Raw genomic sequence first — 27773 nt, 5'->3', positions numbered from 1 at the left:
GGATGCAGTTCAAAGTGCTGGCTTGGTACCAGGGTAGCGAAAGGGCCATCATGACAGCAGCCAGTGGCAGAGATGCCCTCCATGAATTTATGCAATCCACCCTTAAAAGCCATCTACGATTCTGTGCAGCAGGGGGCCTTCTCAGTGGTGGCACCCGCCCTGTGGAACGTCCTCCCATCAGATGTCAAAGAAATAAGCATGTGACTTTAAGAAGACATCTGAAGGCAGCTCTGTATTGTCTGATGTTTTACTGTGCTTAATGTGTTTAATTTGTTGGAAGTCTCCCAGAGTCTCTGAGGCAACCCAGTCAGATATGCAGCATATAAGTAATGCATTATTGTTTTATTATTATTATTATTATTATTATTATTATTATTATTATTATATAGTTGCATCCAGATTTCTGATGAGCTGGTCACGGTGCTTCCAGATGGGGCCCTTAATATTTCAAAGGGATTGTACAGATATCACAAACAGGTTTTTTTAAAAACCAACAACTCATTGACTGGAGATTTTTAGACAGGGATCAGACACGATACGATACGATAATCTTTATTGTCATTGTCCCATACAGCACAACGAAATTGGGGGGGGGGGGGAATTCTACATAAGACATTCAAAACCAACAAGCCTGCTATCCCAGCTATCCCAACCTGGTTAGCCCCCTAAATACTCTGAAACCCCATAATTAAATACAATATACTCCCATAGAGACTACCTTAAACTGTGTTTAAAACCAAAATTGCATTTGAATAGAAACTGTTTCTCAGGCACTAGTCCTAGTCTTAATAACCCTGTACCTTCTTCCAGAAGGCAGAAGCTGAAAGAGATCATTTCCGGGGTGCGCACTATCCTGCGCTATCTCTGCAGCTTTCTCATGGCACCTGGAAGCATAGATTTGATCCAAGGTGGGAAGAGTGCGCCCAATTATTCTCTCTGCAGTCTTTACAACTCTGGACAGCATTGTTTTTTCCCTGGCCGTGCAGCTCCCAAACCACACACACAGGCTGTAAGTTAATACACTCTCAACAGTACAATGGTAAAATGCCATCAACAGGTCCTTTGAGAGATTGTTTTTCCAGAGGATTCTCAGAAAATATAACCTCTGCTATGCTCTCTTTATCAGGTCTTTACTGTTTTCTCCCCAGGTTAGGTCATGGCTATCTACCAGGGATTCTTTAGTTGTGATTCTTCCATCAATCAATCAAACTTTACAGGCATACAGAAAAGACAGGAAAATATGACTCAAAACATAAAATTGGCATCTATTCACAGCTGTGATCCTTACATTGAAGGGGGCTGGTCTAAATGGCCTTTGGGTTCCCTTCCAACTCTACAATTCCATGATTCCGTACAGGAGGAGAGACAGGAAGAGAAAATCCATTGTGGACAGACTGCTCCAGGGTGCCGATTTATTTGTTTCCGGGATAGACGGACTGTCATGTTGCATGGCGAGTTCCCGCCCCCCGCCCCCAGTGGAAATAAAGACACATGACACAAATATTAAGGTTAATGGGCTAAATAAGGCCACAACTTTATTGGTTACAGGTGATGAGCTGTATTGGCTTAGGTATTGGTCCTAACCGACTATATACGACTCCAGCCCGTCTGCTTGAAGTCCGGGAAGGGTTAACCACCAGCAGGGGGAGTCCTGCTGATCCACATCAACTAGGAACTCCCTTGGGGTCACCAATAGGGGGCGTGCCTTAGGCCCTCACCTCCTTAGGCTTTGGACAGGGCTTTGGACAGAATCCTTTATCGGACTACCCTTCAATATGTGGGGCAGGTGATGGCACTTCCTCCCGTCTTCCATCTACAGAGCAATACCAAAGCCTAACCGCCAATACCCAGAAAATTGTGACGATTTGCTACGAGGTAGGCGAAAACCAAGTGGCTGGTGCCAATTTGCCAAGTGGAAAAAATTCCTACCAGGCCCCTCAATGGCGACCAACCAAGGTCCATAGCAAGGTCAAGGAACAAAAACCTTAAAGGGCGGGAGGGTGGGGAAAACAGGAACAGCTGGCAGGCAGGGAAAGAGGGAGATCCCCAGCCACGTCCTGCTTTAAATAGGGCAGGCCACGCCCCCAGAGCCAGCTGATTAGCTGGCCAGGGGGTGACGCATCTGGGAATCCCCCCAATCGTATGTGGGGACATGAAGCCCGCAACCCCACCTCCTCTGTAGGGCAGAAGTGGCTTTATGGTCATTGAGGGTGGTCTTCTAAGAAGTCATGGACATTTTGCCATTGCATATGGAGTCTTATCCGTTTGTAGCTTTGTTGCGATTGCTACTGGAAACTTGCAGGAAGCCAGCCCAGATGCTGGAGGTGGGAGGGGAGGGGGCCCCCGGGGATGGCACAGGAGGCCAGATGACACCGCTGGCATGTGTTGAGTTATCACTTAGAGACGCCATTTGCTTGTCACGCCTTGCTTCAGCCTCCTCTGGCAAGCGTGCACACACAATCCATCAGCAGAAGGCCGCCGGCTGCCTGAATGCTAACAGCTTTCCTGGGGGAAAGATGACCCAGCCTCTTCTGTCGCTGGCATATGCCGCTGGGCTGGCAGCCATCCCTTCACTCATATTATCTGTCACCCCGGTGCTCTCCCTGCTTCGGGAGCCGGCCGCACATTTGCCTGCCGAAGCAGATGTCTGCTTTCCCCCACGCTGACACCGGACAGGCGCACGATGGCCAGGCCTCCTCCCCAGGGCCTGAAATGAATTTCTGAGAGTTTGCCAAGGCTTCTGACCACCCAGGAAGAGCCCTTGCAAGCACAGAGTCTGTTCGCAGTTCTTCAGGGAGTGGTTTTTGAAATATACTCTGAGTCGAGAGTGGATTTCATGCTCTTTATTCAGCTCATAGTGGTGAGGAGGAATGGAAGTTCCCCCAAAATGTCTGCTTTATATACATTATTTACACAATGGGCCCCACGTGATTGGCTAATTCCAGGATTCTCCTGTAGGCCAATCAGGTTGCGGATTCCCTTCCACCTGGAGCTGGATTGGGTGGCTCCTGCGGACCACTCAGACTGCTGCATTCTGGATCCTATTGTTCTAGGACCAATCAGACTGCTGCATTCTGAATCCTATTGTTCTAGGACCAATCAGACTGCTGCATTCTGGATCCTATTGTTCTAGGACCAATCAGACTGCTGCATTCTGGATCCTATTGTTCTAGGACCAATCAGACTGCTGCATTTTGGATCCTATTGTTCTAGGACCAATCAGACTGCTACATTCTGGATCCTATTGTTCTAGGACCAATCAGACTGCTGCATTCAGCGTCTATGATGGTGGAGGCCTCAGAAACTCTGATGATGATGAAGATGATGAAGAAGATAATAATAATAATAAATTTATTATTTATACCCCACCCATCTGGCTGGGTTTCCCCAGCCACTCTGAGCGACTTCCAACAGAATATTATAATACAATAGTCTATTAAATATTAAAAGCTTCCCTAAACAGGGCTGACTTCAGATGTCTTCTAAAAGTCTAGTAGTTGTTGTTCTCTTTGACATCTGGTGGGAGGGAGTTCCACAGGGCCACTACCGAGAAGGCCCTCTGCCTGGTTCCCTGTAACCTCACTTCTCGCAATGAGGGAACCAGCAGAAGGCTCTCAGTGCTGGACCTCAGTGTCCGGGCAGAACGATGGGGGTGGAGACGCTCCTTCAGGTACACTGATGGGGAGAGGAAGCTGTTGTATGGAGATTAAGGTTTACAAGCACATGGACAACTCAAGGCGAGAACGTTACAGAAAACAACATGTCTGTCTTACACCCCAGAAATACCGTTGCTCTCTTTATTAGACGACCGTGACACGGTTCGCCCTCTCCCCTCGCGTCAACAGCAACAAGATGAAGTTCCTGCTTTTTACATCTGGCTTTTCCATCCTGCCTCCTCTATAGAAAGGACAAAGCCGAAAACATAATAATAAGCAGCAGCTTCTTAAAGAACAAAGGAATGGAAGAAGATAAAGAACTTCAAAGCAAACGCCATTACATGCTATCTAGAGAGAAACAAGACATTACCAAGACGGATCAGGGCTTCCCAGCTCCAAATCCACTCAGATTTGCGGGGGGGGGGCACAGTTATATCGCTAGCACCGCACCCGGCAATTTCTCGCTTGATGCCACCACAAGACCAGGAGAGAGAAAAGGCGAGGGCTTTAGCCGTTCGTCCCGCGTTGCTTGGTATTTTCAGATCTCGGCATGGGCTTGAAGGGAGGGGAGAAAGAGGAGATTTGTTGTCAATGCATAAAAGGGAAACTTTCATCTGACTCAGAGGCAACTTTTGCAAAACGCTCACTGTGCATCTGTGTGAGATTTCAAAGGAAAGTTAGAATCTTAGGCCTGTAAACACGACCTCCTGCTTCCTGCTTGGGCAAGTGAGGAAAGAGACAGTACACTCCTGCAACAAAGGGAGTTGGAGTCGATGGCCTTCGGGGGTCCCTTCCAACTCTGCCGTTCTAGGATTCTGTGATTCAGACAAGGTGACCTGCTTGTGGAGCTCCAGCACCAGGGGAACCTGAACATGGGAGCCAAGCCAAACTCTGCAGGGGAAAGCGAGCACAAAGGACATTGTGAGGTGAAGAATACACAGGGTGGTTGGGTGGTCCGTGGGTGGTCCTATAGTGCTGTGCCCAGTTCTGGGCACCTCTGTGTGGGAATGTTCAGGGATGCAGGAGAGGATATATTGTTTGATTATAGCCTTTCCAACTTGTGTAAACAAGTTCCCCAATTTAGCAGAGTAACAGTCCCCCTTTTAAACTCACAGCGGATGCGTTTGCTCAGGCTCGCTAAAGCCTCTATAATAACTGTTCTGGTATTTCCCCCTTATTCCCTCATAAAATATAAGACACGACACAGTCTTCTATAAAAGTATAAAAAAGAGTTTACTCACATTCTGTTCACAATTGGATGCCAGAAGGCAGACTTAGCTTAGAAAAGTAACATACACCTAGAAACTATCTCATCAGAAGACAGCTCCTTTGTCTTCTCTTGGCTGGAGCCCAAGAGAGCATCTTTGGCTAAGCAGATGTTGCTTCTTCGATGCATGTAGTCAGAGAGAGAGAGATGGCTGCCCTGCCCTGTGCTTTTGTCGTTACCTGCACAGGTGAGGCCACGCCCACCTCTAGTCCCATGCAGAGGAAGTCTGTCCCAGCCCGGAAGGAAACAGGAAGTTTATCTGCTGGCTGGATAAACATTCCTCCCCATGTGTAAACATATTCACTCTAGGAATGTTGTACTTGACTGCTCTTGTGTTTCACATCCCACACTCTGTTTGAGGAAGAGGTTGATAATGTGGAAGGTGTGCAGAGGACAGCGACCAGAGTGATGAAAGGTCTGGAAAGCAAGCCTGATGAGGAATGGTTGAGGGAGCTGGGGATGTTTAGTCTGGATAAGAGGAGACTGACAGGAGCTCTGAGAGCCAGATTCTGACTAAACTTTAGACTGCCAGGTGGGGAGAGGTCCCTTATGCGCCAAAGGACACACACATGTTTGCAGAATTCAATCTATGTTCACAACTAGTACGTCCATTGTTATATTTTGACCCTTGCTGGAAGAATCACCAGAATAGCAGAAGCTTTAGGGTTGTCATGAGTTGGGGGGGTCAGAAAACTGTTCTTTACCTGTCCCCTTCACCCCTAAGGTCCCAGGGCAAGTTGCAGCAATTTAAAATGCAACGCTTTAAACAGATTAAAGTCGCATGAAATAGGCTGGGTCCTACAACTGTCCATCTCAGTGCAAAACTGCATCCCATATCTTTCAGTAAGATGCCCAACAGGCCTGAGGGACTCATTGCCACAGGAGAACAAAAGGATCCTGCTTCAACATGCTTAGCCAAGACTATGCATTCAGCCAAATTGCAGCAGTACGGTTTGCGAAATGATTGACCTGTGAAACCCTCGGGGAGATCACACCAGCCTTCTCCTGCCTGTCAGCGCATCTGCACATGAAATTCTTTATTTTATTTCATATATTAAGGCCAGGTTTGGGGAAGGCAAGAGCCAGCCACAGATGAAAGAGAAAAATTAAACTATTTATGAAACATTCATCAAAAGGCTGGTTGCGGTGCTGCAGGAGGGGCAGTTGGGCTCTTGTGACACAGGCTTTCCGTCCTGAACCAGAGGCTTTTCAGAGATTCTTTCGAACGGAGCTCGGCAGCGGCTCAGCACCACACAGGTATGAGGCCCACAATTTGCTTTTGTGTGTGTGACTATCAAACAGGCAAAGAAAGTGGCTGATTTGGGGCTTTAAGTCATCATGAAGTTTTAAGTTCCTTTTAAGCGCAAATGGGATTTGAGGGCATGAAATATACTTGGAGTCGAGAGTGGATTTCATGCTCTTTATTCAGCTCATAGTGGTGAGGAGGAATGGAAGTTCCCCCAGAATGTCTGCTTTATATCCATTATTTACACAATGGGCCCCACGTGACTGGCTAATTCCGGGATTCTCCTGTAGGCCAATCAGGTTGCGGATTCACTTCCACCTGGAGCTGGATTGGGTGGCTCCTGCGGACCAGTCAGACTGCTGCATTCTGGATCCTATTGTTCTGGGACCAATCAGACAGTTGTATTTTGGATCCTATTCAACTCAGTACATAACAGTGCAGCAGTGTGCTTCTTCCATGCATACTAACACTTTGTTTCAAGCTCTTTTTTAAAACAGCTGAACCTACAAATGGATAAGAACGTAAAGTGAGCCTACCGGATCTTGTCCAGCATCCTGTTGCGTGGCAAGTTCCTGCCCCCCCCCGCCACGGAAATAAAGACACGAGACACCAGAATTTGAGGTCAATGGGTCAAATTAGCCACAACTTTATTGATTTCAGGAATGAGAGGTATTGGCTTAGGCATTGGTCCTGTCGACTAGCCGGCTCCATCCCGACTGCATGAAGACCGACAAGGGTTAACACTATAAGGGGGAGTCCTGCTGAGGCACGTCAACTAGGAGCTCCCCCGGGTCACAGCTTGGGGGTGTGCCTTAGGCCCACACTTCCATAGGCTTCGGACAGGGCCACGCCCCCCCTGGAATCCTTTATTGGACCACCCTTAGCTTTGGGGGGAGGTGATGGCGTTTCCTCCCCCACACACACATCCTCTTAACCCCTCCTTACCAATGCCTAACCTAACCGCCAATGCCAAGGAGTTGTGACGAGTTGCTACGAGGTAGGCAAAAAGCCGATTGGCTGAAATTGCCAATTGGGAAAAATTCCCACCAGGCCCCTTGCGGCGACCGACCGGAGTCCGTAGCAAAGTCAGGAGCCTGCCTAAAGGGAGGGAGGGAGGGAAAAACGGGACGGCTGGTGCAGCGAAGAGAGGGCGAGCCCCTATGGCATCCTATGGCCCCTCCAGAGCTAGTAGGAGGTTGAGCCACTGGCAGAGGAAGAAGAGTGGGGGAGAGCGCACCGCCCCCAGCAGCGCGATCCCGCTGGGGTGCCATTGTGTAGCGCGATCCACGCTGGGCGCCCCGCCCCTGCAGGGAACATTCCACACCCCCAGGACGCGCGCCAGCCCCACCCTGCCTGCTCTCTGCCCCCTCCCCCCGTGCTGCCACTGGGTTGAGCACAGCCATGCCCTAAATCTTCAGGAAGAAGAAGAAGAAGAAGAAGAAGAAGAAGAAGAAGAAGAAGAAGAAGAAGAAGAAGAAGAAGAAGAAGAAGAGTAGTAGTAGTAGTAGTAGTAGTAGTAGTAGTTTGGATTTGATATCCCACTTTATCACCATCTGAAGGAGTCTCAAAGCGGCTCACATTCTCCTTTCCCTTCCTCCCCCACAACAAACACTCTGTGAGGTGAGTGGGGCTGAGAGACTTCAGAGAAGTGTGACTGGCCCAAGGTCACCCAGCAGCTGCAGGTGGAGGAGCGGAGACGCGAACCCGGTTCACCAGATTACGAGTCCACCGCTCTTAACCACTACACCACACTGGCTCTCCTCTCGCACTGGAAGAAGTTGCCGTACCCATTGCCTCAACTTTAGACTGCCATGACATGACCAGGATTTCAACGACGGAAGTGACGTCTGCTCCGCAGGGAATTTCCGGAAGGCGGCAGTTTGTCCTGGATCTTCGGCAAGTTAAAAAGCTCAACAACTTTGGAGTGTCCTGGTTTTGACTCTCTGAAATACAGCAACCCTAGACCTGGCTCTGCATGGCTCCCTTTCATCACTATGGAGCTTGTGCAGGAAGCTTTCTCTGGCAGTGGGTTGTGTCTGACCCCCCCCCCCCCCGTTCTTCCTCCCAAGGTATATCACCAAGGAACACAATTCTGCCACAGGTTGGATCTTAGCAAATGAAAGGCTGTAATTTTTCAAGATTGGAATTAATTGTTGTGGCGAAATGAGTATCTTTAACAGCTTGAAGTACTAATTTTCTGATCAGAAATGTCTCCCGCTGAAAACTCTTTCCCCCTCACCCAGATTTACATTTGACTATTTTCTCGTATTATCACTGAATTGTCCTTACTTACATAAGAACTTAAGAAGGCAACATCTGAAGGCAACCCTGTTTAGGGAACTTTTCATTCTTTGATGTTTTATCGTGTTTTTATTATTATGTGGGGAGCTGCCCAGAGTGGCTGGGGAAGCCGGGAATAAATAATAAATTTATTATTAATTATTATTATTATTATTATTATTATTATTATTATTATTATTACCTGCTGGATCAGGCCAATGGCCCATCTAATCCAGCACCCTGCTTTCAAAGTGGCCATCCAGATGAATTCAGAGTCTGGTCAACAAGTTTCTGAGCTGATGAGGACATTCAACCAGGGTTTCTCCAAATATTATTTTCCAGTTAATTTTGAAGGCACATACACACCAATCGGTTGCCGTGAGTCCTAGACAGACAGTGAGGTGGTTTGGCAACCAGCCCAGGCCAGCTGGTTTGAATGAGCCTCAGGTGGACCAGCTGAGCTCCAGGGGTGGAAAGCAGAATCACCACAGAAGCTGGGTGGGTGTTGTTTGTGCCTCTGATTTATTAGCAGCAGGGAATTCAAAGGAGAAAAGAGGAGGACTTCACAACAGGAGGGAGGGAGGGAGGGAGGGAGGGAGGGAGGGAGGGAGGGAGGGAGGGAACTTCAAAGCAGCGATGATAGAAAAGGAGGAAGACTCAAAAATGGGAAAGCAGGTGGTCTGCAGGAGGGAGGAACAGAAAACCCTCCCGTCCGATGAGTAAGTGGTGACAGGTGCATGAAATACTTTGTGGATAAAAAAAACACAGTATTTTTCCATCTATAAGATGCCCCCATATATAAGACACCCCTATTTTGGGGGACTCCGATTTAAGAAAATGGGAGGAGATCTATCCATGTATAAGACGCCCCCAAATTTTGGACGTTATTTTTTAGGAAAAAAGCAAAGTCTTATACACAGAAAAATACGGTATTTCTCCTGGTTCACAACACTACAACTCGTCTGAGGAAGCTGAACGTTGCAAGATTCAGGACACCTAAACTGTCAAGTACGTGAGTTCCCCTCTCCCTTCTGGTGGCTCACCGATAAGAATTAACAATTGCTTGGTAGATTTATAGTCCTTTTATTACAGCATTATGTTACAAACACAAACAGGCAACCCTCCACAAGGATATCAGTTGCCTACTCTGACTCCTCCCCCCCTCCCAGCATCTCCTTTGTTCTCTGACACGCTCGGACCTCCAAGTTCGGGGGGAGGCAGGGGGTTGCTCCCCACTCTCAATTGATGTATCTCCCAGCTGCTCTCTCCCTTCTGGTTGCTTAGCTACTATCTCAAAACTGGGCAGCTCCTCCTCTCTCAACTGTGCAGCTTCTGTGTCTGCCTGTCTCACCGCTTCTGGAAGCACTGGAAGGGGGGGGGGATATTCCATCTCCTCTTCCGTTAGGAGATGATCTCCCTGTGATTGCATTCCCCAATCTTCCGATCCAGACCAGCCCCTGACGTAAACAGAAGGACTTCACGCAGTGCAACTCGCTCGTCCAGAGGGGTAAAACAAAGCAAACAATCCATTAACAGAAGAACTAGTGTGAGTACCAAAAGAGAAATTTTGTCACAGTCTGGTTCATGAGCGATCGAAGTCCTGGCAGGGGACGTCAGGACCGGGGGCAAGATGGTGGTGTGGGAGCAGGAACAGGGGTCCAGAAGCCAGGAGTCAGGAAGCCAAGAGTCCGAGGGTCAGAGAACCGGGAGTCAAGAAGCTGAGGGTCCGAGGGTCAGGAAGCAAGGAGTCACGAAGTCAGGGGTCTGAGGATCAAGAAGCAGGGAGTCAAGAAGCCGAGGTTCAAGGATCAGGAAGCAAGAAGCCAAACGCAGCAAGGCAGGGAGCGTGTTGCTATGGCAAAGAGCGGAAGGCAAATGCTGACCTTATATCCCTTCCCAGCACTTGCCACCAGGTGCAGTGAGTTACCAAGCGGCCTCACCTGTGAGCCTTGCCTCTTCAGAACAAACTTAGGAAGGCCCCAGTCCTGCAAAGTCCTATTGGTCACAGGGACTGGCTTCTGCACACACACCTGACAAATTTGTGCCACCAATACCAATATAGTGATGAATAATGTCATCTTCGAATGCCAGTGTGGTGTAGTGGTTAAGAGCGGTAGACTCATAATCTGGTGAACCGGGTTCGCGTCTCCGCTCCTCCACATGCATCTGCTGGGTGACCTTGGGCCAGTCACACTTCTCTGAAGTATCTCAGCCGATAGAGCGGGGTATCAAATCCAAACTCTTCTTCTTCTTCTTCTTTGAATGCTGCTGCTTCTGTGCAAGGCTCAAGTTTCCTTTTGCAGGAAATTATACAAATCAAATGGACCAGAACCTTGCAACGTGTCATTAAACTATGGAACTCACTTCCACAGGCCCACCAACCCAGAAGGCTTTAAAAGAAGATTGGGCAAATTCACAGAAGAGAGGGCTATCGATGGCTATGTGCCAGAATGGCTCTGCTCTGCCTCCACGATCAGAGGCAGCCATACTAACTGCTGGAAACTGTGGGAAGGGTGAATGTTTATGGGTTTCCCAGGATGGGCCCCTGGTTAGCCATGGTGAGACCAGAATGCTGGACTCAGTGGGTCATTGGCCTGAGTCGGCAGCCAGGTTCTGCCGATGTTCTTGTGGTCCTACTTTGGGGTTACAGGAATGTTCAGGTCAAAATCAGAACTTCTGATTCCAAATTGGAGAGCAGATTTGAATCTCCACCACCACATAACCCTCTACATCCAGTTTGTGAAATATACTCGGAGTCGAGAGTGGATTTCATGCTCTTTATTCAGCTCATAGTGGTGAGGAGGAATGGAAGTTCCCCCAGAATGTCTGCCTTATATACATTATTTACACAATGGGCCCCATGTGATTGGCTAATTCCAGGATTCTCCTGTAGGCCAATCAGGTTGCGGATTCCCTTCCACCTGGAGCTGGATTGCGTGGCTCCTGTGGACCAATCAGACTGCTGCATTTTGGATCCTATTGTTCTAGGACCAATCAGACTGCTGCATTCTGGATCCTATTGTTCTAGGATCAATCAGACTGCTGCATTTTGGATCCTATTGTTCTAGGACCAATCAGACTGCTGCATTCTGGATCCTATTTTTCTAGGATCAATCAGACTGCTGCATTCTGGATCCTATTGTTCTAGGACCAATCAGACTGCTGCATTCTGGATCCTATTGTTCTAGGACCAATCAGACTGCTGCATTCTGAATCCTATTGTTCTAGGACCAATCAGACTGCTGCATTCTGAATCCTATTGTTCTAGGATCAATCAGACTGCTGCATTCTGGATCCTATTGTTCTAGGACCAATCAGACTGCTGCATTCTGGATCCTATTGTTCTAGGACCAATCAGACTGCTGCATTCTGAATCCTATTGTTCTAGGACCAATCAGACTGCTGCATTCTGGATCCTATTTTTCTAGGATCAATCAGACTGCTGCATTCTGGATCCTATTGTTCTAGGACCAATCAGACTGCTGCATTCTGGATCCTATTGTTCTAGGACCAATCAGACTGCTGCATTCTGAATCCTATTGTTCTAGGACCAATCAGACTGCTGCATTCTGAATCCTATTGTTCTAGGATCAATCAGACTGCTGCATTCTGGATCCTATTGTTCTAGGACCAATCAGACTGCTGCATTCTGGATCCTATTTTTCTAGGACAAAGCAGGCTCCCTGCCTTTTGGATCCTATTCAACTCAGTACATAACAGTTTGATTTCCAGGAAGCATTTCTGTCCCTTTAAAAGCTGGAAAGGAGAAGAAACAATCCCCCCCCCCATCTCCTGATGTGGCGGCTGTTATTGTTTTACTCCCCTAGGAGAGAGCTCACACCGTTAAGAGGCCGCAAGATGAGACAGGCTCCACGTTTGATTGAAATGGCAAAGCAATTTCATGTCCAGATTTTAGCAGCTTATCATGTGTCGGGAAGGCTGCTAATGAAACAGGGGCTATGATGTGGCCCGTGTTTTGCCAAGTGCGTCTGCAGCTCTGCAAGCCCTCAGGGCACCCTCACTGGCAGCTCTGGCTTCCACAGGCAGGAAGCATTGGGGGCACATAAGGTCAAGGTAAAGGACCCCTGGATTGGCAAGCCCAAGAGGCTCAGTGGTTTAGACCACAGCACCATGGCTTGTGCTGCAGGCATACAGTGTGGGAGTCAGTGTTGTGCCCTGCTTGGCATGCAGAAGGTGCCAGCTCAGTCCCTGTTTGGTATCTTCAGGCGGCGCTGTGAGAGATTCCTACTCTGAGACCCTCCAGAAAGAAGGACCTGAGCTCAGCAGCACTCTGATCGCAGACCCTCCCAGTGTCCCTATTTTCCAGGGACAGCCCCGGATTTACCATTCCAGTTTCTGATTTGATCCCGGAATGTCCTGTTTTTCCTTAGGACGTCCCTATTTTCATCAGAGAAATATTGGAGGGTATGGAGTTATCTGACCCCCCCACAAGCCGTCTGAGTGCACCCCTCTCCAGGGAAGGTTTATTTTAATGATTATTATTATTAATAATAATAATGTTGGAAGCTGCCCAGAGTGGCTGGTGCAACCCAGTCAGATCAGATGGGCAGCGTATAAATAGCAGAATTATTATGATGGAATAGGATGTCCATATTTTCATCGGAGAAATGTTGGTGGGTATGTGATATTGATTGATTGATTGATTGATTGATTGATTGATTGAGTTTACTTATATGCTGCTTTTCCAAGCAAGCTTCTGCCCAGAGCGGTTTCCAGCAGACATTCAGAACATCAAAACAGAGAACAATGGAAAGGCAAACATACAAAACACATAGCATGTCGGCAAATTCAAAAGAACAAAACCCAACAATTCAGCAAACACAGAATAAATTCAGTACTACCAAAACATAAGAAATAAATCCAGGCTTATGTATATAAGCACCAAGCAAAAATGTTGACCAATATGAAAGTTTTTGGTGCTGGTCTTGTTGAACTCCGAGGAGCCTGGCTTAAATGCAGTCCAGAGGGGACGATGGCATGCAGCTTCTGCCCATCTGTGATTCACAGCACCCCACATTCAGAGGCATCCCAGCTCTGGACAGCAGAGGCAGAACAGAGCCCTTGTGGCAGCCTTTCCCTCCATGGCTCCAGGCAGGAGGCAAGAGGCCTCTGAGCACCAGCTTCTGGGGTTCCTGAGCAGGAGGGCAGCTGGCCTCAGAGAGAAATGGAAGAAAGAAAGTCTGGCGCATGGAGATATCTGATTCAGGTGCAAAACAACGCAAATGGAATTCAGATCGTTCCTTTCAGATCCATCATGCGACAAGGGAGTTTATGGCTAGGTGAGTTTCTGAGGATGTCTCCTCCCTCCCAGCCTCCTTCTCCTCATGTCCCTCAACCCAGAGTGGGTTGCCTGAAGGTTCAAATGCATAATTAACACCCCCTGCCCACCCACCCAGCTCACATCTAATAGATTTTCGGAAGTTATTAGCAAAGCAAACACACACATGTCGATCTCAGGAAGCTAGACTAATTACAGTATGAATTTTTTACTTCTTAATTCTTTGCCATTATTATTTACCCACCAGGTCCTGAAATATAATAAATTTCCCTTTACCTCCTCTAATAGATTTCTGTATTATCATATATATTAAATTCTCACTTACTTCATTCCCCCCCCCTTTTAAACATGATTGCTTTCCCCACGCTGACTGTACGTACTTCATTAAAAACATGTAATCTGGTAGTTGATGTCAAGCCATTGTTGGCTTAATTTTGATGGGGATTATAAGAAAGGGCTTGTTCTTCATCCTTTATTAGTGAACTCCCTGTGTCTTGGCTAACCTTTCAAGCGGCAGCTGGATTAGGAACGAGAGGAATCTTCTGGGCAGCTAATGGAAATGTTAGGGCAGAGACAGAAGGGGGGTGGGGCTGATTTGCAAAGGCTTCTTTCCAGAAGACACACGTGGTGCTCATCCTGTTTTTCAAATGCACAGGAGCACGCAAACACACACTAGACGCTGCACATGTTGTTTAGGTCCAGACTTAGGTCAAGGCAGCAAGGATAGACCCCCTTTAGCTAGACTCATTCAGCAACACACAGATCCTGGCCAACATTGATGCCAAAATCCAGCATCGCCTGAGCTCTGCCAGTGCAGCTTTCTTTCGATTGAAGTGCAGAGTGTTTGAGGACCAGGACATTCGCAAGGAAACCAAAATGCTTGTTTACAAAGCTATTGTACTACCAACATTGCTGTGTGCTTGTGAAACATGGACCACTTATAAACGCCATCTCCAACTCCTCGAAAGATTCCATCAACGGTGTCTCTGAAAAAATTTACACATCACTTGGGAAGACAGGTGAACTAATATCAGTGTACTGGAAGAAGCAAAGATCACCCGTGTCGAAGCAATGATTCTTCAACATCAACTTCGTTGGACTGGTCATGTTGTGTGGATGCCTGATGATCGTCTTCCAAAGCAAATACTCTATTCCAAACTTAAAAATGGAAAGCGTAATGCTGGTGGTCAACAAAAGAGGTTGAAAGACTCTCTCAAGGCAAATCTTTAAAAATGTAGTATAAACACCGAGAACTGGGAAACACTGGCCTGCGAGCGCTCCAGTTGGAGAACAGCCTTGACCAAAGGTTTCATGGGCTTTGAAGACGCTCAAACTCAGGACGCAAGGGAGAAATGTGCTAGGAGGAAGGCACGCTTGGCAAATCCACACCATTATCAACTCCCGCCCGGACACCAATGTCCCCACTGTGGAAGGATGTGTGGGTCTAGAATTGGCTTCCACAGTCACTTACAGACCCATTGTTAAAACTGTGTTTATGGAAGACACTCTTACTCAGCTACGAGGGATCGAAGAAGAAGAAGAAGAAGAAGAAGAGGAAGAAGAAGAAGAAGAAGAAGAAGATGATCCTGGTCCAATTGCACTGGTTGCCAATTAGCTTCTGGGCCCAATTCAAAGTCCTTGTTTTCCCCTGGGGTGGATCTACCTTGGCAATCTCCTCCCCTCCATATCTGTCAATGTTTCCCTTTTTAAAAGGGAAATTCCCTTATTCCGAATAGGGTTTCTCACAAGAAAAGGGAAAAGTTGACCGCTATGCCTCCCCTCCCCAGCTGTGCCTCCTGCCTGGTTGATGGTTTCCACTGATGGGCTCATGACTTGCTTCCAGCACCTTTTGTCATCCCCAGCGACACCTGGCCTGGCCTCTTCCCTTCAATACTCCAAGTATTATCTAAACTCTACCATTTATTCATTTCTAACATCCACTACCTCTAGCAGTTCTAGGGGCCCTTGACTCCGCAAACTCTGTCACTCCAATTCTGTAACTGTTTGAAGCATGCCAACCCCCCATGACGCGCCAGACCTGATGGGCAGGAAGAGAGCAAGGCCACCTTGGGTAGGAAGAAAGGGAATCGGATCGGAGGAAAAGGAGTCTTGGTTTTTAAAATAAAATGCTTTGCGCGTCCGTGGCTAATCTCGCTCCTTTCTAAAATGTATTTATTGGGGTGTGGGTGGGTGTTTCTTTTTGCAAATCCATCAAATAATAAAATAAAATTGAGATTAAAGGGGTTTTCTGATAGGAAATGCTCTGCAACGAGACGGACAAAAATGTGGGGTCAAGGAGGGAGGGAGGGAGAAATATCCCTCTTTTCATCTGAGGAATGTTGGAGGGTATGTCTTTGGGCACCAGAGGTTTCACAGGAGCACTTCGCCACTTCCCAGGATTTTCCCCGCAGATCCTTGTAAAGGAAATACAAAACAAGCTAGCTAACTAACTAATGCTCCTTTCCAGTTTGTGAGCGTGCAATCATCTAATTATTCCAAGTAATCACATTACAGTTTCTAGCATCCTCCACGGATTGTCCCAGAGCAGCTGGGCCAAATTAACAGCCCCCCTGGGCTGGCTGACTGCAATCAGATTGGTTCCTGTTAGCTATTTAGGAAGCAAGTCCACATTGGAACAAGATGGATTACATCCAGGTTTATATATAACACACACACATAAACACACATACATACACCAGGGGGGTCAGCTGGGCTTTATAGTGCCTTCCTTGCAGACTTGCAGGTTAGTGAAAGCTTGATTCACACATGCATCAGGACTAGCCCCCTGAGAAACAGTTTTTATCCAAATGCGATTTTGGTTTTCAATGCAGTGTAAGGTAGTCTCTGTGGGAGTATATTGTATTTAATTATGGGGTATCAGAGTTCTTAGGGGGTTAACCAGGCTGGGATAGCTGGGGTAGCAGGGTTGTTAGTTTTTGAATGTCTGATGTAGATTTTTTTCAATTTCGTTGTTCTGTATGGGACAATGACAATAAAGATTATTGTATCGTATCGTATCATATTCAATACTTTAGTGCAATCCCAGCTGGTATCTTATATTTGGGAACGAGTCATTTGCGGATCCATCCTAACTTCCATTTCACCTTTTTTTAATTCTTGCATTTATGGCCCCCCTTTTTTTCCTCCTCCAAACAGCTCAGGCGGTTCTCCCCCTCCTCAGTCCCCACACCAACCTGTGAGGTAAGCTAGGCGGAGAGAGAGAATCTGGCCCCAGCTCACACCCCATGAGCTCCATAGCCGAGTGGGGGATTCGAACCCTTGTCTCTCCCAGGTCCTCGTCTGCCACTCTAAGCACCAAGCCACACCTGCCTCCAAACACAAACCTCCAACACAAATGTGTTTTTCAAGTTGAGCCCACTACCACACCCAGCGGCAACTGCCCAAACACTGAATAACCGGGAGATATGCCTGCATGTGCGAAAGATCTGGAGCACAAGAAAGTTTATATTGTTGTTGCTTTTTCAAAAAAAATTCATAACACAAATAAACAACACAAACAGAAAAACAAACAATACAAACAAATGCTTGTCTTGTCCTTATTTTTTCTAAACGTTGTTAGGTGGGCTTCCCCAATCCCCCCATCTGATTTTCATTTTACCTCATCTTTATCAGTTTGCATATATCATAATTTCTAACAATTTTTTTAATCACACTTTCTTTTACCATGAAAATCTTCCCATTTTATCACTTACAAATAATACTATTTTAAAATACACTATCTTCTACTTCTAACCCTACAGCCTATATCCACTTCCAAAGCTATTCTAAGAATTAAATATTAACATATTTTTTCAAATAGTCTTTAAACTTCTTCCAGTCTTCTTCCACCGTCTCTTCTCTCTGGTCTCGGAGGCTCCCAGTCAGTTCGGCAAGTTCCATATAGTCCATCATCTTCATCTGCCATTCTTCGATAGTTGGTAAATCTTGTTTCTTCCAATTCTTCGCTAGTAATATTCTCACAGCTGCTGTGGCATACAGAAAAAAACTAACACCCTTTTTGGGGATTTCACCCCCCACAATACCAAGTAAAAAGGCTTCTGGTTTCTTAATAAATGTGTTTTTCAACACTTTTTTCAGTTCATTATAAATCCTTTCCCAGAAGTCTTTTACCTTTTTACCTTTTACCAGAAGTCTTACAGATGTGGTAAAGGGTTCCTTCTTTTTCCTTACATTTCTAGCATTTGTTATCATGAGTATGATACATTTTTGCTAACTTCACTGGTGTTAAGTACCATCTGTACATCATTTTCATCAAATTTTCTCTTAATACATTACATGCTGTAAATTTAATTCCTTTTTTCCACAATTTCTCCCAATCCACCATCATGATATTGTGCCCCACATCCCTAGCCCATTCAATCATTACAGATTTCACTTGTTCATCTTTCGTATGCCATACCAGCAATAAATTATACATCTTGGATAGGTTTTTTTGAATTTTTTGAAAAAAAGTAAAAAAAAGTTTATATTCTCAAATGTCAGGGCGTGTGCAGAGTCCCCACTCAATACACCAGCGGAATGTGCCAATGGAACAGAAAAGCACCAGATGTTTGGGGAAGGGCCATTCCACAGCTTAGCAGTTACATACAGTTGTGGTATAAAGTCTTTTCAACAGCATGCATTTTCCTTGCAGAGTTCCAACCCAGGCTAGGCCAGAGCTTTCCAAACTGTGTGTTGCGACACATTCGTTTGTTGGCTGCAGCGTGTAGGTGTGTCGCACAAACGCTCCCCGCACTCCTCCTGGGGCCGGAAAGGGGCTAGTTTAACCTCTGGTTTGCTAGTAAAACTTGTGGGAATGTTCAGGGAGGCAGGAGAGGATATATTGTTTATTAATATCCTTCCTAACTTGCACTTGCAAGTTCTATAACTTAGCAGAGTTTTAAACTTGGGTAGCTGGTTGCAAGCTTGTTTAAGCTTCTCAATATAGATTCCTGGTAAGATCCCTTATTTCCCTCTTAAAAGAATGAACACACGATAATCTTATTTAAAGTCATAAAAGAAGTTTACTTACATCATCATCAGTTCACAGTTGGATCCCTGAAGGCAGACTTAGTTACAGAGTACATACATGTGGTCTATCCCATAGTCTCTTTGTCCTCTGAAAGCCAACAGAGCATCTCTGGCTAAAAAGCTGCTCCAACAAAAAGAGAGGAAGTCAGAAAGGGGGGAGAGGGTGCTGTGTGCCTTGTCCTTTTGTTACCTGGACAGGTAAGGTCATGCCCACCTCTGGTCACATGCAAGAGGAAGGATCAGGCCAGGAGGAAACAGGAAGTTTTCGACTGGCTGGAACAAACATCCTCTTTGCATGTCCACTCTAGGCAAACAAGCAATGTTGTACTTGACTGCTACTTATGTATCGCATCCCACAAAACTGAATTACTGTGTCACAAAATGATGCATGTCTAACAAGTGCATCACAAACTGGAAAAGTTTGGAAAGCTCCGGACTAGGCTCTGGCCAAGGGGACAAGAGCAAAGTCGCTTCAGGCACAAGGGTATTTCTGCTTGAGATTGTGCCGAGTCACTCTCACGTGCTTGCTGACTCGCGCTGAGCTAGTTGCAGGTGCAGGAAAAACACACCTAAAATTAACCAGCACACCTAAGTCAACCCTTCCTTGTCGTTTCTCTCTCTCTCTCTCTCTCTCCTTTTATAAATCATTTTTATTATTTTCCAATAAGAACATCAAATCATAATCCGATTACAAATAATAAAATAAAATAAAAAACTGCCAAATTACAATCCAAATTATTAATTATTAATTTTTCCCATAGTCTGCACCTCTGAAGTATATCTCCAATATTTTCATTTCTGCCTTCTTCTTCTTCTTTTTCGTCTCATGTTTCCCACATTCCGATCTTAACGCTTTAAAGTTCCCCGTCCCTGGCTGTGCGACTCTCAATCATGTCAGAAATCGTATAGCCTTTCATCCATTGGGTACAGCTTTATTTGTGTGTATATATATATATTCAGCACACCTAAGTCAACCCTTCCTTGTCATTTTTCTCTGCATGCATAAATTGTTATACGTTAACAGTAAAGTGTCATGATCTTCGAATGAAAGGCAATATATAATAATACAGTGGTACCTCGCAAGACGAATGCCTCGCAAGACAAAAAACTCGCTAGACGAAAGGGTTTTTTGTTTTTTGAGCTGCTTCGCAAGACGATTTTCCCTATGGGCTTGCTTCGCAAGACGGAAACGTCTTGCAAGTTTGTTTCCTTTTTCTTAACACCGTTAATACAGTTGCGACTTGACTTCGAGGAGCAACTCATAGAACGCGGTGTGGTAGCCTTTTGGGGGTTTTTTTGAAGACTTTGGTGATTTTTGAAGCTTTTCCAAAACTTTTCCGAAACCGTGCTTCGCAAGACGAAAAAATCGCAAGACGACAAAACTCGCGGAACGAATTAATTTCGTCTTGCGAGGCACCACTGTAATCCCAATTTTCTCTGAATTATTTTAAAGCTTGGAAGCCACAAAGAGCCACCATTTAGCCAGAGGGTGGTCAACTCTGCCCCCTTCCCCTCCCTCTGTTTACAACCACATGCACCTCTGTCTCTGACCACCGTTTTTCAATGCAACTCTCTGACCAGGTGGCATCTTCCGTTTCTGATGCTTTGCTGGAACTCGGAGCTTTTAGGACAGGTTGTTTGTTCTGCAGAAGGAAGGGAAGCGTGAAAAATCTGAGCCTTCTGACTTGGCAGGAGCAGCCCCAGCCCTTCTGCTCTCGGAGGCACCCTCAGCGAACCCTGGGAGGGGACGGCACCTTTGTGGGCGCACTTGGAGCAGAACATCTCGACTTCCTACCAAATGCAGCAGGAGCCACGGAGCAGGGCCAGAAACCCCACCTGAACGAGGTGGCCTGGACTTTCTTGAAATATTCATTGGCTAAAAAACTGCTTTGCAACAGCATCTCATTAGCTCAGCGCAGAGAAGAGGCCAAAAGAGGTAAATGCATTTTGAAGGAAGAAACCAGGTCAGCCGAAAGCGACAAGGGAGAAGGCGCCTGCTTTCTGCACTTCTCCGATGGCAGAGGACATTTTGGAGACACCAGTATTGCTCTGTGACACAGAACGATTTATAGAATCAGAATTGTAGAGTCGGAAGGGACCCCAAGGTTCATCCAGTCTGACCCCCTGCAATGCAGGAATCTCAGCTCAAGCATCCATGACAGGTGGCCACCCAACCTCTGCTTAGAAACCTCCAAGGAAGGAGAGTCCACCACCTTCTGAGGGAGACCGCTCCACTGTTGAACATCTCTTCCCACCAGAAAGTTCTTCCTACGTTTGAGCTGGAATCTCCTTTCTTGGAAAGGTCTCTGCCTTCACAGAGTCTGGGGCCCAGAGTGATGGCGATCCCAGTTTTACAAATTGTGGAAGAACGAATGCTTCTTGGAACGCATTTGAAATTTAGAGTTTGCCATTAATCTTGGGATGGTGCGGGAATGTATTGGTCGGTTTAAATTGCTGGTGTCTGGATTCATTGGGGTCTGATGCGGCGGAAGGCAGGGAGACTAACAGTAGGTGGCGCCAGAGCCACAGCAGGCAGAGCCAACGCAGTCTAGGTTTCTCCCCATCCTCCTCCCTGCTGGTCCATTTGCTGCTGTATTATGCAATTCTGCACAGAAGTGTGGGAATGTTCAGGGAGAGGGTATATTGTTGGGTTATAGCCTTTCCAACTTGTGTTAACAAGTTCACAATTTAGCAGAGTAACATTCCCCTTTTTAAACTCGCAGCGGATGCGTTTGCTCAGGCTCACTAAAGCCTCTATAAATAACTGTTCTGGTATTCCCCCATAAATGATAAGACACTACAGTCTTCTATAAAAGTATAAAAAAAAGTTTACTAACATTCTATTCACAATCGGATCCCAGAAGGCAGACCTAGCTTAGAAAAGTAACATACACCTGGAAACTATCTCATCAGGAGACAGCTCCTTTGTCCTCTCTTGGCTGGAGCCCAAGAGAGCATCTTTGGCTAAGCAGATGTTGCTTCTTCGATGCATGTAGTCAAGAGAGAGAGATGGCTGCCCTGCCCTGTGCTTTTTGTCGTTACCTGCACAGGTGAGGCCACGCCCACCTCTAGTCACATGCAGAGGAAGTCTGTCCTAGCCCAGAAGGAAACAGGAAGTTGACCTGCTGGCTAGGCAAACATTCCTCCCGATGTGTAAACATGTTCACTCTAGGAATGTTGCACTTGACTGCTCTTGTGTTTCACATCCCACAAGAAGTGTGTTCCCAGGAAACATTGCACAGCCCTGAAGCGGATGGCTGTGTTATCAGTTGCAAGCAACACGAAAAGAAGAGGACCTCTGTCTCCCATTTCTAGTGGCTAGGTTGACCCGGGGCTCACAAGCCGAGGCAAGGAGGGGATTTTCAGAAAGGCTCATTGTGCTCCGTGTCTGTCTTTCACACAGCCCCTTTCAACCCTTTGTTACCGAAAGAGCGTTTCCTGCAGAGGTTCTCGTTGCTCTTGCACTCCAGCACATTGCATGAGAAACAGAACCGCAGGGAGCCCAGAATACCAGGGGGGAGGAGGCGAGAGGCAGCTCAGAGGACTTTGTGGAGAACAGCTTATCACCAAAGGAAGAAAAGCAAACCGGAACAAGGAACCTGCAGCCCATGTTGCCTGGGCTTCCAGCTCAACCCTAAGCAAGCAAGGGAACCGTTGGAGAATTGGGACCTCTGTCCTACGAGCGTGAGCCTTTTTAGTTTCGAGAAAAGGTGAGAAAGAGTCAGAGTTGCAGTCGCCTCACCTCAAAAAGGATATTGCAGAGTTGGAGAAGGTTCAAAAAAGGGCAGCTAGGCTGATTGAGGGGATGGAGCAATTCCCCTACTGGGGGCAATTAGTGCCAGCGCCGTCCGTTAAGAGTTTGGGTGTAATCTTCGACACCTCCCTTTCCATGGAGGCGCAAATTGCAGCTATAACAAAGGCGGCATTTTTCCATCTCCGCCAAGCTAAGCAGTTGGCTCCTTACCTCTCTCGCCCTGACCTAGCCACTGTGATCCACACGACGGTCACCTCCAGACTGGATTATTGTAACTCTCTCTACGTGGGGCTGCCCTTGAGACTGACCCAGAAACTCCAGTGGGTGCAGAATGCCCTATACCACCTAGTACCCTCATACCTACAGGACCACCCCTCCTGGTATGTCCCACAGAGGAACTTACGGTCTTCAAACAAAAACATCTTGGAGGTCCCAGGCCACAGAGAGGTTAGGCTGGCCTGAACCAGAGCCAGGGCTTTTTCGGCCATGGCCCCGATGTGGTGGAAGGCTCTGTCACAAGAGACTAGGGCCCTGCGGGACTTGACATCTTTCCTCAGGGCCTGCAAGATGGAGCTGTTCTGCCAGGCCTTTGGCCAGGGCACAGCCTGACTCCCTCCTTTGGCAATCTTCACAGAACTATAGCCCAATGGTTGCCATCAATTTGATTTGAATTAATTTTATAATGAAATGATTTTAGAATGTTGTATTATTTTATTGTTGTTAGCCGCCCTGAGCCCGGCTTCGGCTAGGGAGGGTGGGATATAAATAAAATTTATTTTTATTATTATTATTAAGAGAGGATGCAGCCTTTGGGACTTTTAGAGAAAAGGCGAGGAAGAAGGAACATTCTAGAAGTTGATTTAATGATGCGCGGCAAGGAGGAAGTGGAGAGTGGGAAGTTTTTCTCCCTCTCATAACACCAGAAATTGTGGACATCCAAGGAAGCTGGATGTCGAGAGATGCAGGACAGATAGAAGGAAAGACTTCATCATGCAGCACAGGGTTAAACTGAGGAACTCGCTGTCCCAGGAGGCAGGGATGGCCAGCAACCTGGAAGGAGTTAAAAGAGGAATGGACAAATTCACGGAGGAGGAGAGGGCTATGGAGGGCTACCAGCCAGGATGGCTGTGCTCTGCCTCCACAGTGAGAGGCAGCAATGCTTCTGAATACCTTGATGGTAAATCAAGCCCTGTATCCCAATCCAGACATAGGCAAACTCAGCCCTCCAGGTGTTTTGGGACAACAAATCCCATGATCCCTAGCTAACAGGACCAGTGGTCAGGGATGATGGGAATTGTAGTCCCAAAACATCTGGAGGGCTGAGTTTGCCTATGCCTGTCCTAAAGACACCACGGTCTCCACTGACCTTCATTCCAAGGAAGCCAAAGCCTGAGAAAGCACCTGGAACCCCCAGAGTCTCTCACCACTAGGCAATCGGGGAGGCATGTACAGGACAGTGTGGATGTGACCTAAGGGTTCATCCAGTTTTCCCTTTTCCCGGCTCATTTCCCAAGGAAACTGGCTCTTTAGTTCTAAATCGGAACAAACAGCAATCCATGGAAAACCCGATTGCTGTTTGCTCCAATTGAGCACTAAAGAGCGGTTTTCCTCGTGGAAAAGCAGCAGGAGAAGAGGACGTGTGGGTAAGCCCTAAGAGGTCTGATCCTGCCTGCCAGACGCAGGGAGCAATGTTGCATTGCCATCTCATCCTCTGCGCTTAAATGGGGATCCACAGCTTGATGACTGGGGGAGCTAAATCTCTGCCCCAATCTCTGCCTTGAAGAGGTTCAAGCAGTTTGGTCTGGAGGGTGTCTCTGCTTGGAGGCAAATGGGGCAGAGCGGAGTCATCCCCAACCCCCCGACTAGCAGGCTCCAATCTAAGGCGACGCTGTGCCCCATTGATCTGCCTTAATTGCTCCGAGGAAAGGCTCGATAAAGGCTGTCCCTCCACTTTACCTAAATTATACCAAGTGCTGTAATTAGCCAGCACTGCGAGAGCTCTGCTGTTTATTTAGCCACGCACTGCTCATGACTTGGGAGTGAGCGCTGGGGAAGCAACGAGCCTTAGATTTCTCAGCTTGAGATTGCTTCCACTCTAAGGGTAAGAGGAGCTGGGCTGCCATGGATATATGCAGGCCTTTGGGCATTGCCTGTTTTTAGTAGGAGAAGCCATTCCAACTGTTATTTACTGAGTTGAGTAGGATCCAAAATGCAGCAGTCTGATTGGTCCTAGAACAATAGGATCCAGAATGCAGCAGTCTGATTGGTCCACATGAGCCACCCAGTCCAGCTCCAGATGGAAGTGAATCTGCAACCTGATTGGCCTACAGGAGAATCCTGGAATTAGCCAACCACGTGGGGCCCATTGTGTAAATAAGGTATATAAAGCAGACATTCTGGGGGAACTTCCATTCCTCCTCACCACTATGAGCTGAATAAAGAGCTTGAAATCCACCCTCGACTCTGAGTATATTTCACCAACCCACACCTGTGAGCTCCTGTTGCTCTGTCCCAGCTCCTGCCAACCTAGCAGTTCGAAAGCACATCAAAGTGCAAGTAGATAAATAGGTACCACTGCGGCAGGAAGGCAAACGGCATTTCCATGAGCTCTGGTTTCCGTCACGGTGTTCCATTGCGCCAGAAGTGGTTTAGTCCTGCTGGCCACATGACCTGGAAAGCTGTCTGTGGACAGAGGCCAGCTCCCTCAGCCTGAAATCCAGATGAGCACCACAACCCCGTAGTCACCTTTGACTGGACTTAACCGCCCAGGGGTCCTTTACCTTTATCTTTATTACAGAATTCAGTAATGCACTACAGGACTTAGTCGAAAGAGACTACGAGAGCATTTTCATTAGGAAACACACGATGTAGAATAAATACAGTCATCTTAGCTGTTTCATCCTCTACTCTCTCATCTTTCACCCAACAAAAGTCGGTGAAATACAACTTACTCAACCCATATTTTTTTACTCTGTATGCGGACCCTCCTTGTACCTTATACAGAGTTATTTTTCACTTTAACATTCAGCTGTTAATTTCCCCTGTAACTGGTTCTTACTGGTTTTGTGGCCAGGTCACTTTTTTGCATTCATGACACTGGCCTCACTTAAAAACAAATACCCCACCTCAATATCCAGGCGTCAGAGCAAGGGACCAAGGCTGGATTCTCGTAACACAGAAAGAAGGTGAGACCAATCCTACTTCCGAAGGGCGCTGGGAAAATATTACTCCAAACACATACCTTTTCCCCCCAGCCTAATAGGCATATCAGACTCTCACACGCTCCCATCAGAGGCAGTAATGAAAAAGAAAATGTCATGAGATTAATCACGGCTCCTGACAAAGAGCATAATAGGAACAGGGGCGTATTGCAGCCCTAAATCACTCTCATTACATTCTTAGCACCCGGTGCCTGTCAGGCCTTGTTAAATGGGTTCCCCGCTGGGGATCCTTTTTGCAGGATCTGAGGCTGAACGTTGCGGGACCCTCCCCTGGTGGCTTCCTCCCCTGTTCCAGTCGGAGGCCACCAAGAGTTTCAGAGCCCTGAGTCACAAAGAAAAGGCACTTGAGTTGGGCAGCTTCAGGCGAACACACCTGGAATATGAGGAAGCAGAAAGGGATGCATGAACAACTGTGGTGAAGGGTCCCCAAGCCATTTCAAGTTAACTTTACAAGCCCCTTTTCATGCAGCACAGAGTTAAACTGTGGAAGTCCCTCCCGCAGGGATGGCCACCAACTCTGATGACTCCGGAAGAGGATTGGGCAAACTCATGAAGGAGGAGGAGGCTATCAAAGACTGCTAGCCAGGACGGCTCGGCTCTGCCTCCACGACTGGCAAATACCAGTTTCTGGAAACCACAGGAGGGGAGAGTTGCTCTTGTGCTCAAATCCTGCTTGCTGCTTTCTCACAGGCACCTGGATGCTGGACTGAGTGGGCCATTGGCCTGATCCAACTGGGTTCTTCTGATGTTATGGTGTTATTCATTCATACCTTCTCCTACACCAGCTCCACCACAAACTCTGTCGTTGGCCAGCAGGGCAGCCGTAGAGAGTTGCTGGCTCTGTGCAGAGGTGACCTTGAAAACCTGCACATTCTGGATGAGCGCAGGGGCAACCATGCAGGCTTAACATCTCTGACAGAGGATGTAGAATCTAGCTAACATGTTTGGTAGCTTCTGAGAGCCTGATGCTGAGTTGTGAAATGTCACATAGTATGTAAGCAAAGGACCCCTGGACAGTTAAGTCCAGTCAAAGGTGACTATGGGGTTGTGGCACTCATCTCACCGGTTTGTCCACAGACAGCATTCCGGGTCATGTGGCCAGCAGGACTAAACCGCTTCTGGCACAATGGAGCACCGTGATGGAAACCAGAGCGTACAGAAATGTTGATTACCTTCCTGCCACAGTGGTACCTATTTATCTACTTGCACTGGTGTGCTTTCAAACTGCTACGTTGGCAGGATCCTGGACAGAGCAACGGGAGCTCCTTCTGTAGTGCAGATTCGAACCGCTGACCTTTCAATTGGCAAGCCCAAGAGGCTCAGTGGTTTAGACCACAGCGCCACCCGTGTCCCTCACACAGTATGATACACTGGTACTAAGCATGTAGTGGTTAGACCAGAGAGTTCTCATCCAAACGGTTGGATAAGCAGAGCTTGGATGGCCACCTGTCATGGTTGCTTGAGTTGAGATTCCTGCATTGCAGGGGGCTGGATTAGATGACCCTTGGGACCCCTTCCAGGATCCTGATGTCCCATAATGTTGGGCATTGTGAGACATCTTGAAATGTCAAAACCAGCCCAAGCACTGCGCCGAGTGCAGTGGGGTGCAGGGGGGTTGCAGGGGGTGGGAGGGAGCCATTAGCAAACCTTTCAAATCCAGATAGCCTCCCGCGAGATTAGTTTTATACATTATGCACAGAAATAACTTTGACGGCTTCGAGGATTTGTCGAGCATTTCAATTGCCCAGAGATAATTAAGAATTTGCTCAGCGAACAAAACGGCAAACCTGGAACGTGCAGGGGCTGAACAAATTATTCCCCGCCACCACCGAGAAAGAGAAAAAAAATATGCTGCGTTTATTAGATGCCTGGTAGAAAAATTAACATAAGATGCAGCTCTGGCTGCTTGAAAAAATCCATGAAGATGGAGCAATAATAGTAATAAAAGCAAAATAAAAAATAATAAAAAATAGGACAGACAGATTTAAAGACTCCTTTTCCTCTGTAAAGGACCAGACT

The sequence above is a fragment of the Podarcis raffonei genome, chromosome 1 (assembly GCF_027172205.1).
Source record: "Podarcis raffonei isolate rPodRaf1 chromosome 1, rPodRaf1.pri, whole genome shotgun sequence".
NCBI lineage: Eukaryota > Metazoa > Chordata > Lepidosauria > Squamata > Lacertidae > Podarcis > Podarcis raffonei.
Note: the sequence above shows the minus strand (reverse complement) of the source record.